Source organism: Megalopta genalis, unplaced genomic scaffold, assembly GCF_051020955.1.
Source record: "Megalopta genalis isolate 19385.01 unplaced genomic scaffold, iyMegGena1_principal scaffold0095, whole genome shotgun sequence".
Lineage (NCBI taxonomy): Eukaryota > Metazoa > Arthropoda > Insecta > Hymenoptera > Halictidae > Megalopta > Megalopta genalis.
Window position 1 is genome coordinate 319,427 of NW_027476164.1, and position 15,750 is coordinate 335,176.

At 37.0% G+C, this 15,750-nt stretch overlaps 1 long non-coding RNA gene across 1 annotated transcript; it reads right to left on the reverse strand.

Moving 5' to 3' along the window:
* Nucleotides 1–11,102: 11,102 nt before the first annotated feature.
* LOC143262205 (uncharacterized) lies at nucleotides 11,103–15,736 on the reverse strand. The gene is made up of 2 exons (XR_013036111.1): nucleotides 14,726–15,736; nucleotides 11,103–14,654 (listed from the first exon to the last, which is right to left on the reverse strand). It is a non-coding gene; the product is annotated as an uncharacterized LOC143262205 (long non-coding RNA).
* Between the last annotated feature and the right edge of the window lie 14 nt (nucleotides 15,737–15,750).

A 15,750-nucleotide genomic window follows, 5' to 3' on the forward strand; every position in this document is an offset into this window, starting at 1 on the left:
GTAGGTATTGGCTACAGAGGAAAAACGGAAATAAAATTTATTCGAGGCTCTATGAATAGTGCGCCGTCTACTTAAATTTATTTATGGAACAGATAGAGACTTACGCTCGCAGAATTGCTGGTACAAAATATTTCAGCAAGATAGTGCAGTTGTGCAACCGCTTGCATAGAAAAGAATTATATGCAGTAAATTTTCCCTAATTTGACGCTTAGATTGTACACAAAAAAATGGACAATTTGGGAAGAGGAGATACAATTATTCAAGCCTTGTGGCTCGTTTTTATAGTTGTTGACAATTGGTAACTATAAGGCAAGGCTCGAATAATCGCATTTCCTCTTCCTAAATTGTCCATTTTTATGCACAATCTGAGCGTCAATTAGGGAGAATTTACTGTATTTGGAAATGGGAAATGTAAAGGTTTCAAATTGGCCAGCGTGGTGTTCAGACCTAAGCATTATCGAGGATATTTGGGGAAATCTCAGCCGAACTTTATATGAAGCTAAGAAGTAATAATACAGTGTACAAGTTAAAATCTAGAAGCTTGGAAAAGCATGTGGATCGAAAGTAAATAAATGATCTATATAGAAGTTTACCAAGATGGACAGTCCACACATTACTAAAACTTAAACAAACTATTGTATATAATTTTATTTCATTTTAATGCTTCTCTTATTTCATATTCAAAATGCCTTATCATTTTGTCCACCAGTGCAAGCAAATCCAGCTATTAAAAATTCCACGGGCCTATGTTCCTATCTTTTTATCTCCTCCACTTCCTGTTCCGCTTGGAGAACGTCTAGCGTAGTAATCAATGTCAGAACGACCGCGTTACGCAATGCGGATCTCACGTTACAATATAGCGTCTTTATCTGTTATGCTCCGGCCAAGGGGGTAGGAGGCGATTCAAGGTCTCTAACATTAACACTAGATAATCGCACACCGGTTCCCGCAGGTTCCTATAGGTCCCTAAGCAACCGTTCTTGGTCGATCAGTTTCCCAAAATGAAATCGCCCAGTCCTTTCGTAATGAGTGGCAATGGGAGTGGGAGGCGTTGCGAGAGGGAGCCGCTCGCACATACCCCATCCTTATGATTTTATGATCATTTTTTTCAAAAATGATGTTGCCAATTCCAGTTCGGTGGTGAGGGATTATCGCAGTATGCAGGGCAAGAAGGGAGGGGAGTTCAATGTTTCATCAGCGTTTTTGCGAAGCCGCTTAGCCGATTTTAATTCAATGGAGAAGGGTGTCGCAGGCTGTGAGTCAAGCGTCCCAGCCTTATCATCCGATTCCCACGCGGATATTGATATAATTGTGTTATCATACATACAGTGGTCTACAAAAGTACAGCTTCTAAAACGTAATATCTTTTTTATAACTCAATTAATTTACTTGACTCTTTTTTAGATGAAAGAGGGACTGGTCTGCTAGACTATGGCTGAAATGTCTTTTCTTTTCAATTTTGCGGTTACTTGGGATGATAGAAAAAAAATTAAAAACTCTCGTTTTTAAACTTTTTTATCTGAGCCTATAACAAATATTTAAAAAATGCCTTTCGTAGATCCAGATATTCGAGCTGCAGGAGTGCTAGGAGTCGAGATATAGGCGTTAAAACATTTTAAAAACTGCAGATTTCGTCCAGTTTTTGGTCAAAATCGTAATAAAACTGCGATTTTTATCATCTTTAATTTGTTATAACTCATAACAACGTCAACTGATTTCGATAACATTTTCAGCATACATATAAGTTACCGAGATCTATGAGAGGCATTTTTTAAATTTCCATTATAGGCTCAGATAAAATATTTAAAAAACGAGAGTTTTTTTATTTTGTTTGTCATTCCAAGTAATAGCAAAAGTAATAGCAAAAAAAGTTAATGCGTTTTAATAGGTATATGAGCACTTTTGTGGTCCACTCTCTATCTACGAACCTACCATCGTTGCTAATGTTTGCAGAATCGATGATATTTGAACACGCCGTTCATAATTATTCAGCTCGAAAATGTCAAATTGAAGTTCAAAACTTTGATTTTAACATATTCAATTAGGTATAACTTAAAAGTGTCAAAGACATAAAAACGTAATTAGCATTTTATTACAATTAAGATGGTTCGGATCGATTGTATCTTGGATATGGATGGATTCATGAATAATAAAAAAATTCTACTGTAAAGAGATGGCCACTATAAAAGTTTGTGATGGAGATTCCATGATTTATCGGCGAATGAGAGAAAGACTGTATGTTACGTTACAAAGTGTGTAACGCAAAAGCTGGAATTTATCGATGCCGTAGGTGTTGCGGTGTGAAGATTCTTCGTTCGTTGGCCATTGTCTTTCTACATCCAGCCTGCGTTGAACAGCACGTTGTTCCTTTCCGAGGACAAACTGACGTAATTCTTCAAGGTTGTCGTTGAACCGAGATTTCTTGATCGTTCAATTTCCAGTCCGTTTAATTCATATCGTATCTCGTCGAACATAAACGATTCGACATTATTATTGATAGCCACTATGAAATTCATGTAAAGCTTCACTCCCCGAACAGGAATCCGAAAGCCGAATTGCTTCATCACCCACAGTTAAAAAAGAAATGAGCTTTAGTAAAAACCTAGAATTTTCAACAAAAATGAGATATTGCATGAAAAGTAAAATCGTTGAAAATTTCTCTCTCTCTCTCTCTCTCTCTCTCTCTAATCGGTCTTAAAAGATAGAGGAGAGTTTTCCGAATATAGCGGTATACAATTTATTAATTGTTTTTGGCACTAAATAAAAGTTTACAAAGCTTGATGTTGGTGCTTCGGAGATGTTCAAAATGTCGTCGAACATGATGGGAAGATTTTTACTTCTTAACGATATATCCCAAAGATTGCAGGTATTTCACGTTTTTCACAGTCAGCGTTGTCTTCTTCTTCCTACTTCGAAGTGATGTATCGTTTATGGTGCTCGACGTCTTCAGCGTCGTATTATTATTATGAATTATCATAACGTTGTCAGCTTATGAGACGATTCGTCGTATGTGTAGCCGTACCATAATTTCTTCATCTCGAAAATCAATTATACGTCCAGATTGATCTACGATAAAAATCGTTGAATCTTCAATCGGCTGTGTAACAATCGGAAGGTAAATTACTCGTGTCAGTATTTTCGATATTTTTTATCCTGGCGGCACCTTGGGCGAGAAATCGTGTATCGTATGAACCAGTTTGCCGTTATCGTACGGACCTGTGGTTACGTTACATTCTATTCGAATAATGTTCGCATTAATGATGTTCACAAACTTATCCGATGTGTGCCACGTGTTCGATGATAAAAAGCGATCCGCAGAAAATCCTAGGATGGAGCCCACATTGTCAGCTATTGTAAAGTTTATTTTATACGTGCCTATAATTTCGCTTTTCATAATGTTGTTGTTCGCTCGTAAAACCATCGCGCGTACATACAGTGACTCGCACTAATATGTTACGAGCCGAGGGCTAGGCAGGTGGGTGGCTGGAGGTTGCATGCAATTGGGAATTTTGATAGGGGTGCGTAGACCAGCCCATGCTTATTTCGGCACGGGTGGCTACCTTCAAGGAAGTAAGGATTAGGATGCGTAGACCAGCCGATGCTTATTTCGGCACGGGTGACTACCTTCAAGGAAGTAAGGATAGGGTGCGTAGACCAGCCGATGCTTATTTCGGCACGGGTGGCTACCTTTAAGATAAGGATAGTATTTGGGGGAAATTGATATTAGGCTGCCTCGTAACTTTGTAAGAAAAAAGAAATAAAGATATATCTTTGTGGGTTATACCAACTACTGCTGCGAAATAGGAAGTGGAAATAATTGAACTTGTAACCAAAGAAACTGGTAATAGCTAATTTATTACACGTTTTGGTTTTTTACAAATGTATCTAAGTGTTCGCGGACTCTATTGCGCTCTCAGCTTTTCGCACTGAGACGGCGGGGGCTTCTGATTTGATATCTAATTACCTATTAGATTGTTCGAAGGAGAATTAAGACTCGATCTCTCTAGCGTTTTCGCGTCGACGAATGACTCGAAACTAGCCCGATTTCTAGTTGCGTTTGGGCCCTTTATAAAGCCTGATTTTCTCTGGGAAAATGGTAGTGGGGGTGTTCCTATGTGGCCCGATTCCAGAAACGTTCGTCGTCGTACCCCTTGGAAGTACTCGACTCGCGATATACAAATGAACCCCCGACTGGCTGGCGCCAGCCTGGCGTATGTCTTCAGAAAGGAATATAAAAAATTCGTGGGAAGATTCTCGGTACGTTATAAATATTCGGACACGATATTATTAGAAAAATGATTGCTCCCTTTTACTGTTTATTATAGTATTATTGAATCAATCGTTTTCTCATATAATAAAGCACTTCTTATAGTAAGTAGAAACATAAATTTTGTTTATTTATTGCGCATGTTCTTTTGTATAATAAGCGATAAACAAGATTGTAACAAAATTTAATGTCACAAAAATATTCGGACAGTGAATGAATTATATTAATTTTATATAAAATGAAAAACTTTTTTTAATCATGTCATCATAATATTAATATTTTGTCGGTTGACCCTTTTGTTTTATTACTTCATGTAATCGCTTGGGCATATTACAGATGATTTTATTTAAATAATCCGGCCAAATCCGTTTCCATTCACGTAGCAAACGTTGTTTTATCTCTGTTATTGTCTTTGTAGGTGTTGTACGAATTTTGCGGTCCAATTGATCCCATAAATTTTCAATCGGATTTTTAAATCAGACGATTAAGGGGGATGCAATACTTTTGGACAATTGTAAATATTCCTGTACAACTCTGGCCTCGTGTTTAGGATCATTGTCTTGATAAAACTTAAAGTTGTACGTATACTCATATTTATAGTAGTTGTAATTAAATTTTTTTTAAAAATGTCCAAATACTTCATTTTGTCCATAATACCATCGACAAAAACTAGTTCACCTACACCTACAGACGAGATAGAACCCCACACTATTACACTCCTACCACCGTGTTTCACTGTCGGTCTTAAATTTGAAATGTTTAATTCTGTATTTACTTCACACCACATAATTTTTTGACTGTCGGATCCGCGTAAAGATAAAATTTGCTTTTATCCGAAAATGTTACATCATTCCACAATCAGTTGTCTTTGCAAAAATATTCTTTTGCAAAACTCAATCTTTTCTTGCGATTTGCTTCATTTACGTATTGCTTTTTACGAGGAACTCTTTTGTTGTAATCATAAGTTTTTAATACCCGTCGCACTGTCCCGATGTATTTTCTTCCCAAATTCTACAAATAACTCCTTTGTTAATTTTGTAGCACTATGTTCAGAATTTTTCTTTATTTTTCTTATTATCTTGCGTTAGTCGCGAGAATCTAATAATTTTGGACGACCTTTTTGAGGGATTAAATCGATTCAATCCTCACAAATGTACCGACGTGTAATATCTGCCACACTACTCTTGCTTATATTTAATAATTTGGCTATATATCTGTATGATTGTCCCTTTTCCTTGTGATAAATAACCAATTGTGGGATTTCAAAAGAGTTCTTCCTTTTCGTCCCATTTTCCCAAGCAAAGCGTCTGATATCACCAATAATTTCTGTGGTACCGAGTTCTCACAACGAATTTTTATTTGTTTATAAACAATGTGTGTTAGCGGCGTTGTCAATGTAGTACAGTATTTTACTCTTGCATATAAGATGTTGTGTCCGAATATTTTTGCAACGTTAAATTTTGTCACAATCTTGTTTATCGCTTGTTATACAGAAGAACATGTGCAATAAATAAACAAAATTTATGTTTCTACTTACTTTAAGAAGTGCTTTATTATATGAGAAAACAATTGATTCAATAATATTATCATAAACAATAAAAAGGAGCAATAATTCTTCTAATAATATCGTGTCCAAATATTAATGCGAATCACTGTATCTCGTGCCTCAAGTAGGCGTAGATCGCCTGCAGATCATACGAACCGGCAGGAATGCATATCCCCTTGTCTTTGTCACCGAAGTACAATTTATTGTTCCTGATATTCGAACTGATGTTCGGTGTCGTTTGATAAGTTTGCAAATCGAACAGATCTACTTCGTATTCGACGTTGTTCATATCTATAGGCGGGAAATACTTGGACGTTAATACGCTATTTCGTCCCTATAACATGAACGTGTAAGACATTTTTGCGTTAAGGGAGTATGTGAGTGCATGAAATAAAAAGCGTGCGCGATCATAATCTATATGAAAGTTTCTCGCCGAAATTTTACTCACAATTATCCGCACATACTTTCGTTGTAATTTTGAAAATTCTTGCAATTATATAAGATTTCTATGTTCGACCCGAAATAATGAATCGATTTGATCGATGGGCGAAGGTTTCAAAATCCGTATTTTATATATGCGACCCAACGTGTTCTCGGTCCATGACCGCTATCCAGATTAACTATTCCTCGCTTGTTTACCCATATCTTTTTCGGTAATTCGTTGCACATGGAAACTCTGCGAAAAAGCGGTAATATTCTATACGCGATTCAACATCCGTCGTCGAGTTACCTTCATTTTCCTTTCGTCTTTTTTTTCTTCAATCCCTCTTCAGATCCCTCTATGGCGCGATTGTATCATTGCGCTTCTTACAATTGTTTCCTACGAGCTTTTGAATCGTTTCTCGTTTTGATTACCCCAGCAGCACCGCTTGCCAACACTCCCAAAGCACCCAAAGCAGGTAACAGCAGCGATTGAAACCTGCCGCGTTCGGCGATTGGCAGAATTCTTTTGGCACTGCCGATGTTCTTTTTCTTTCCATTGACTGCTCTTTGACGTTGCTCTTGTCTCTTCTTCCTCTCCAGACCCATATCTAATTTCGTTTTAACTTTCATGGCAACTACTTTCTCTCCGAACGATGTCTTTCGATGTTATTTGTTGTAGCGCTTGATCTGCCAAAACGTTATCAACCACAAGCTAAACGTCGTTTCAATTTCGTACTGGCTGAGTTATTCGGTAATACAGTTTATCTGTAAGTAAATCTGTTTTTTACCAGTATGTAACGGTTTACAAAGCTATTGTTCCAATATGTAACGGTTTACAAAGCGGTGACCTGTTTTAATCTCGGTTGATGCGTTCTATCTCTGGAATACCAAGAGACTTATATCAATGATGCTCGAGTTCTTGTATAAATATTGGTTTGGCAAGAAAGTCATCTCGGTATTTTAATGTAAAATAAACTTCAATTTTTTCTATACAAAAATGAACTTTAATCAGTCAAATATCTTCCATTCTGTTCGATGACTTTTTGCCATCTTTCTGGTAACTTCATGATTCCGCGCTCATAGAATCTCTAGTCTTTATGAGCAAAAAACTCAACCAAGTGCTATTCGAGGCCATCGTTATTATTAAAATTTTTATCATTTAAAAAGTTTTATAAACTTCGAAATAAATGATAATCCGATGGTGCAAGGTCGAGTCTATATGCAGGATGCAACATCACTTCTCAACCAAGCACTAATAAGTTGTTGGCAGTAAACATCTGAGTTGATCGTTTGATTGCTTTGAAGCAGCTCAAAATGCACAACACATTCATAGTCCCAATAATTTGACAACGTGATCTTTTCCTGACGCAATTCAGCTTTCAATATTGTTTGTGCTGGTTTATCTCGCTTGTACCAGATTTTTTTCGATTATTATATTATTGCAAACGATCAATTTTTCATCACCAGTGGTAATTCGTTTCAAAAAAGGATTGATTGAGTTACATTTAAAATGCGTATCGCAAATGCTGATTTGTTGTGCTAAGTGAATTCTTTCAATTCATGCGGAATCAAAACATCGAGGTTCTTAACAAGAAACATGACGATTCGATTCAATTATAGCTTTCATTTTATTATCATCAATTTCAGAAGGTCGACCAGAACGCTAGTGATCTTCAAGTGAAAAATCTTCAGAACGAAATTTTTTAAACGAATTCTAACACGTGCGTTCTGTTAAGCAATCAACGCCATAAACTTCACATATTTCATTGCGAGCATCAGCCTTTGTGAAAATAAACAAGTGAAATGTGTCGAAAATGTTTATTTCTGCATTCTATGTTAAAATTGATAGCAAACTAACAGTTGTAAACAAAACTGCACAGAATTTGTTTCTATAGTGATCTAAAAGTGTCAACTACAAATCTGAAAACAAAAAAATTATCTTAATAGTAGAGTGACAATACAAACATAACACTATCTACTGGTGTAAATTGAAATTACTTTCTTGCCAAGCCAATACTTTATACCTCGAGAAGAAATATTCACACAACAGAACAGAGCATGCGTTTTGTACGGAAATCCAAGAATATCCAGGTTCTGACGTGTTGCATGTTCGACAACCACGACGAGATAATTCCACAGAACATAGGTCATTGTTACCGGGTACTGCACGATGCGTGGTGAGCGGCCCATCAGGATGTGATAAAACAAACGTTAGGATTAGCTTGCTGGAGAGTCCGAATGAACTGTGATTTGCAAATGTGCATGTGTACTCGCAATCGTTACGTCAGCCGAAATACCAATACTTGAGCAAAGTGTTCTCATCCGTAGAATAGGATATAGGATACTTTGCCCACTCGGACAACGTAGATGTAACATCTCCGGCAGATGCTTCACCAGATTCGATATTCACCTTCGACGACGTTACTTGCGATGATCAGGATGTCATGAGAGAATATTTTGCGATGGACATACATTCGAACATCCATTGTTTCTATCTGGCGCAATCGTATACCAGAGTACGTAAGCACTTAATTTGCGACAATGCCAATTTGTTGATTCTATTCAAACAAGACCGAACGAATCTGTGACACACTCATCAGGATCAAGTGAATACCGATATGTCAATCAAAACGTTTCACACACTCTGCACGAGATTTTCTGCACGAAAACTAATATAGATTCCTTGTAATCGACAAAGACAGCTCTATGAATCGTGGTCGTTAAAAATGCGGATTTAACAAGTTTGTCATACTCTACACACACGTTTGTTCGGTAAGAGCAGTTGAAGTAACATCGTTCATCGATATGTCACCACCGCCGTCGTCGGATGAAAAACAGCGAATTGCGATCATCAAAGAAATAGACAAGAGCAACGATACTATGCGTAAAAAATATATGGCGCTAAAAGTTGGGAAAATGAATACTGAGACGAACATACAGACGAATTCACGACCGATCTTGAAGCCGTTGAAACAGTTGGTTCAAAACACCGCTTCAGAAGTGAACAATATTACGCTGATCTCGAATCCGCCGTTGAATATGCAAACGCTACACACTGTGAAGAAAGTGCAGAGAAAATGGAACAAGAAGAAGATGAAGCACGACGAAGCAATGACGCACAATATCGGCGACAATGTGATGATGATGGCAGCGAAAAAACTATCGAACCGTTGGTCACAATACTTTCGGGTAATACTTCTTTGGTATCATCGATGCGAAATAATTTTGAAAATCCGAAAACGCGCCGCTACGTATATCAACATAAATTCGACAATCTTGGACCTTCAGCGAGCGAATATTTAGACAGTGTCTTAGTCGGGTCATCAAGAAATTTAGATACCGAAGTCGGATCGTTCGGTGAAATTTTAAAATATCGAGTAGAGACTCAATAATATATATCAGAAAATACAGCAAATCGAGCAACAACAAGAACGACTCGAGACGTTGATAGAAAAGAAAAAAAACTGGATTGAGAAACGAAAAAATGTCCATTAATAAATTTGACACGTTATATCAATCGAGTGAGTTCGAGTCGAAAGCATCGTCCGATATTTCGGTTCTGTATTCGATATTTAAAAATTATGTACACGACAATGCTATTATGTTCATCTGATAAATTGTACGATGCGCGAGGAACTAAGATCGTTCGTGTTGCGAATCCAACAGCAAACGATGACGCAACTATCAAATCGTACGTTGATGACGTTTCAAAAAAAGGTTATGATGAGCATCGTAGAAAGATAAATGCTAACGAAAAGTTGATGAAAGATGTGAAACAGAATAGTGCAAGGTGGAAGTCTGAAATGCTGGCTAAAATAACGGCTAGCGAGAAGCTGACGAAAAATGCGGAACAGACGATGAATAAAATACATAGTAATATAGCGCTAAAGTCAAACCGATAAAGTGACAATCATGAACGTGCGTACTCGACGATTTCTGGCAAGCCGATATCGTCGAAGTTTTGCCGTACGCGAGAGATAATTGAGGATATTCATACAGTTTTATGATAATCGATGCATTTAGTAAATATGCCTGGTTCCTCTCTGAAATATAAAAGTGCCAACGATGTATTCAAAGCTTCCGCATCGACATTAAAAAAAAAATGGTAGAATGCTAAACAATTTGCAAACTGATATGGAAATTCAACATCAACCACTATTCCACGTTCAGCACTATAAAAGCTTCCGTCACAGAACGATTCAATCGTACGCTGAAGAACAACATGTAAAAATTCTTCTCGTTGAGTAGAAGATATCGTTCGATCGATGAGAGCTTCCCACGACGATAGAAGTCTACAATAATCGAATCGTAAAAATGCGAAACATCTTTTATGCATCGTGTGTCAAGGAGTTGGTCCTATTAAATTCAAGGTTTGCAACTATGTGCGCATCAGCACATTTAAAACTGTATTCGACAAATGATACACGTTGTGGCGGCTACCTCCAGACCTGCCAGCAGAGGGCTCCTCTTCCCGCTAGTAGCCGATCCGCCTCGATCCATATATATACACCGAGACTTCGTCCTACCCTCACGTCTAAGGCAAGGGCCCGCTAGGATAGCCTTACTGATGAGTCCTCTAGCGGGCCCCGGACGAAACGTCTCCCCACTCCACTCCTTTTCCACGACAATGACACTTCACAGCCGCCAAAACGTCAAACTAATCAACGGAAATATTTAAGATTACCATGGTAAAACGAACGAATTCCGTCACAAACCTCTTGACCAATTCAGAAAATAAACCAATCGTTGATGTATTTTACGAACATGAGATACGTGCTGCAAAATATGCTGATGTGTATTTAATGGAGAAGGTATATATATTAGATAGAAAAGGAAATAAAATAAATGTAGAATATTAGGACTGAATACATCGCATAATTCTTCTATAATCTTATCATCTGTACTTTAATGTTACAAAAATGTAATTTGTCCTCATAATAAAAAAAATACATGATTATAAATGTAATGTCTTTTTTACATTTATTCCCATTAATACGGATATCGGATAACGATACGGAATTATAATATTACGAACGCAACTTACAAACACAGTTCCCAACTTCGGCGTGCGATTATGAAAATTATTGCGTACTGCTTTCTGTCTTTCATTACTGTATTTCGTGATTATCACTGTTTAGTAATAAAGAGAATAATTTCCAAAACCTACTATCTCAAATGTGCCCATGTCGAAATTTGTAAGAAAGAGAGCCACGCGATTAAAAATGCAACTTTTCTCTTGCATCAGAAACATATCTCGTTAGCGAATCAGCAATACCACTGATAACTCGAAGATGATTAAAATCCTGGCAGATGAAAAAGTTGCGTTTTCACTCGTGTTACTTCCGTTTCTGCAAAATCCAAGATACGTACACATGCGTGATCTCAAAAAAAATTATTCGAGGACTATAAAAAAACAAGAGTACAATCGATCTCAACCCAAAAGCATGAATCAATCAAGACCAAACAAAGGAAGAATGAATTTAATGTGCGCATGGGGGATGTAGTTGATGCCAATGATGATAATGTACATGCCGGTGTACATTAATGTGAATACATAGTAGTGCTAGAATAAAATCGACGACTTCACTTTTTTATTTCTAATTATTTGTCACGATTTGAAAGCGATTTGGAATCAACTCCATTGATTCTTAGCATCGACGTAGCAATGAATTGCATAAGCGTAGAACTTGCACAGTGATGTTCACAGTAACCCAAAATTTGACATTTCCGGACGAAATTACTGTACACCCGATGCTGTACAGACATTATCAATTTATTGCTAACTGATTTTTTCGCATAATTTTGAAGACACTTCAAGTAGTCGTCAAAACTTATGCATTTAACTGTAACGATGGTTCTAATTCTTTTTATCTTTTTAATCTCATTTTGCCCTGCACCCGAGTCGAATATATTTTCGAGCAAAGATTCGCGAACTCTGTCATAATTTACCGCTATTATCATTTTTCATCAATCCTAATACTTTGTTGTTGGCGATCGAAACACCGTACACGTTGTCTTTGTCATAATTGCTAGTATCGTATAGGTAAATGTCATGTTTTATTTTCTCGTACGCGTCCCGTCCGTGGTCGTGTACAAAATCTTGCATTTCTCTTGGAAATTTTGAATCATATAATCATAATGAAAATCGTACAATTGTAATTTTGATATATCTAATACATACAGCGATTCGCATTAATATTCGGACACGATATTGTTAGAAAAATTATTGCTCCTTTTTATTGTTTATGATAGTATTATTGAATCAATTGTTTTCTCATATAATAAAGCACTTCTTAAAGTAAGTAGAAACATAAATTTTGTTTATTTATTGCACATGTGCTTTTGACACATTTAAGATTGTGACAAAATTTAACGTCGCAAAAATATTCGGACAGTGAATGAATTACATTAATTTTATATAAAATGAAAAACTTTTTAATCATATTATCATAATATTAATATTTTGTCGGTTGACAAAAACGTTGTTTTATCTCTGTTGTTGTCCTTGTAGGTGTCGTACGAATTTTGTGGTCCAATTGATTCCATAAATTTTCAATTGGATTTAAATCAGGCGATTGAGGAGGAGGATGGACAATTGAGAACTTTTGGACAATTATATAATAAATATTCCTGTACAATTCTGACCTTGTATTTAGGATCATTGTACTGATAAAACTTAAAACTGTACGTATATCTATATTTATAAGATTTGTAATTAAATTAAAAAAAAAAGTCCAAATTCTTCATTCTGTCCATAATAGCATCAATAAAAACTAGTTCACCTATACCTACGGACGAGATATAACCCCACACTGTTACACTCCTATCACCGTGTTTCACTGTCGGTCTTAAATTTGAAATGTTTAATTCTGTATTTATTTTACGCCACACCATTTCTTGACTGTCGAATTCGTAAAGATAAAATTTGCTTTCATCCGAAAATATTACATCATTCCACCACCAGTCTTTGTAAAAGTATTCTTTTGCAAAGCTCAATCTTTTCTTGCGATTTGCTTCATTTATGTATGGCTTTCTACGAAGAACTCTTTCGTTGTAACCATAAGTTTTTAATACCCGTCGTACTGTGTTCTGGTGTACCTTCTTCTCAGATTCTACGAACAACTTCTTTATTAATTTTGTAGCACTGTCCAGAATTTTTCTTTATTTTTCTTATTATCTTACGTTGGTCGCGAGAGTCTAATAATTTTAGACGACCTTTCTGAGGGATTAAATCGATTCAATCCTCACGAATGTACCGACGTGTAATATTTGCAACACTACTCTCGCTTATATTTAATAATTTGGCTATATCTCTGTATGATTTTCCATTTTCCTTGTGATAAATAACCAATTATCGGATTTCAAAAGACGTATTTCTTCCTTTTCGTCCCATTTTCACAAGTACGAAAGCGTCTGATATCACCAATAATTTCTGTGGTACAAAGTTCTCACAACGAATTTTTATTTGTTTATAAAATTTGTTTATAAACAATGTGTGTTAGCGTCGTCGTCAATGTAGTACAGTATTTTACTCTAGCATCTAAGATGTGTCCGAATATCTTTGCGACGTTAAATCTTGTTTAACGCTTATTATACAAAAGTACATGTGCAATAAATAAACAAAATTTATGTTTCTACTTATTTTAGGAAGTGCTTTATTATATGAGAAAACAATTGATTCACTAATACTATCACAAACAATAAAAAGGAGCAATAATTCTTCTAACAATATGGTGTCCGAATATTAATGCGAGTCACATCGCGAAAACAATTTTACGTTCGCGGGGTTTCGTACGTTCTCCATCGTATTGGCGCGCAATCTCGTGTTTAAATCGTTGTAATCCCATAGCCAATACGATTGCTCAAATTCTAGAATATGGTAGATTTTCTTCAATTTTAAATTATTCTTCAGACATCGCTGAAAATATCAACTTTTTTTGAGACGTCCTCGACCAGCATGATTCGGATAAAACAGGAGATCCGCATAAGAATCTTGAATTTCGCGCGGATACTCCCCAAGCCGACCTTTAAAATGTACCCGATGGGCCTGTCGATCGATGCAGAATCGATGTTAAGATTACTTGCATCAGAAAACTCTGTGCGGCAAAGGTTGCGACATGGTCCAACCATACAAATTATTAACGTCGAAATACATTAGATACGTGGGTGGTTTGGACAATTGTACATCGGCAGATACTTGTTACTCGTGCGCGCTTAAGGATTCGAATATTGACCCAACTCGCCTCGTATTCCTTGCTCCACGAACAAAAGCATCTCCGTTCGCCTCCTTCTTGTATGCGCCTTGAAACGCAGCCACTTATCATCTTCCGTTGAAAGTAGCAAATCGCATTCATTCATTGGCTACAGTCGACGCTATGAGTGTCCAATTTTTCCAAAAATCCGAAATATTTCAAACACCTGAAAAAAATTCATATCACAATTTTTTGTCTATTTTTCCTTCAAGATAAATATTCAAGTATAGAACTTACCGATCAGAAATATACTTCTGTTGATTATGTTCCCTGAGTTGGGGGATGAAACCAAACGGGATAAATTCCATATACAGAAAAAATAATTGTGCATATTTGCTACGTTCTGTATAAGCAGCAATTTTAGTGCATCTTCCGTGTCCTTGTTGTCAAATGAAGCGTTTGATAGCTTTTTCGTTTCCCCTCCCATTCGAGCATGTTCACAGAAACATAATTCGCTTCTTCAAACTTTGATGTATCCTTGAACGACATTCAAAATTAGTGTTGAATATTTACAGGCAACGTAAATAATTGTAACAGAATTAATTTTAATGAGAAAGCTATTTAAAGAAAAAAAGGGTGATGGTTCGGAAGCAACGGTAGGCACAACCACATGCCTCGCTCGTCCGCAGGCAACTAACAAAAGAACAAAATTTTTGGTCGTAGGAGCCTCAAAAATGGCAACGCAGTGCGAATAGACCATATGCGCAGAGAAATGCGGATCTACGCTTGTCTACTGTTTAAGGACATCTTGTCCAGGTAGACAGTCGTCGCACTTTCTCGCCAGATGCGACGCAGCCCATCATACAACAATGTAATACCAAAATTTAAAATATTATGTCCCTCGCATGGACAACCTTCAACAATTAGAAACCCTCAGTTCGAAGCAGATCTTTGTAGTGTAAGTTGGAGAATACTCGCTCCGAATTTTGTTCAGCTGGATAGAGGCCCGCCACGGCCGTCCAAAAGAAACACGCGTCGTGACTGTTAACGCTGACAGTTGCTCTCTTCAGCTGCATTGTACGAGACATGGACAGCACAACCTGCTTATAACGGCTGATACTTGATGGAATTCTCTATTAGATGCAGGATCGACGCCAGAAGCGCTGGCATGACATCTTTCACGTACCACTGACGTAAATTGGACGATCGAAAGAGTGTAACGCTTCGCGTAATAAAACTTTTCACCGAAACTTCATCGCGTAACGCGCATTCCGCCTCCAACACGATGTTTACTTTTAACGCCGAATGAACGTTCAAAAGTT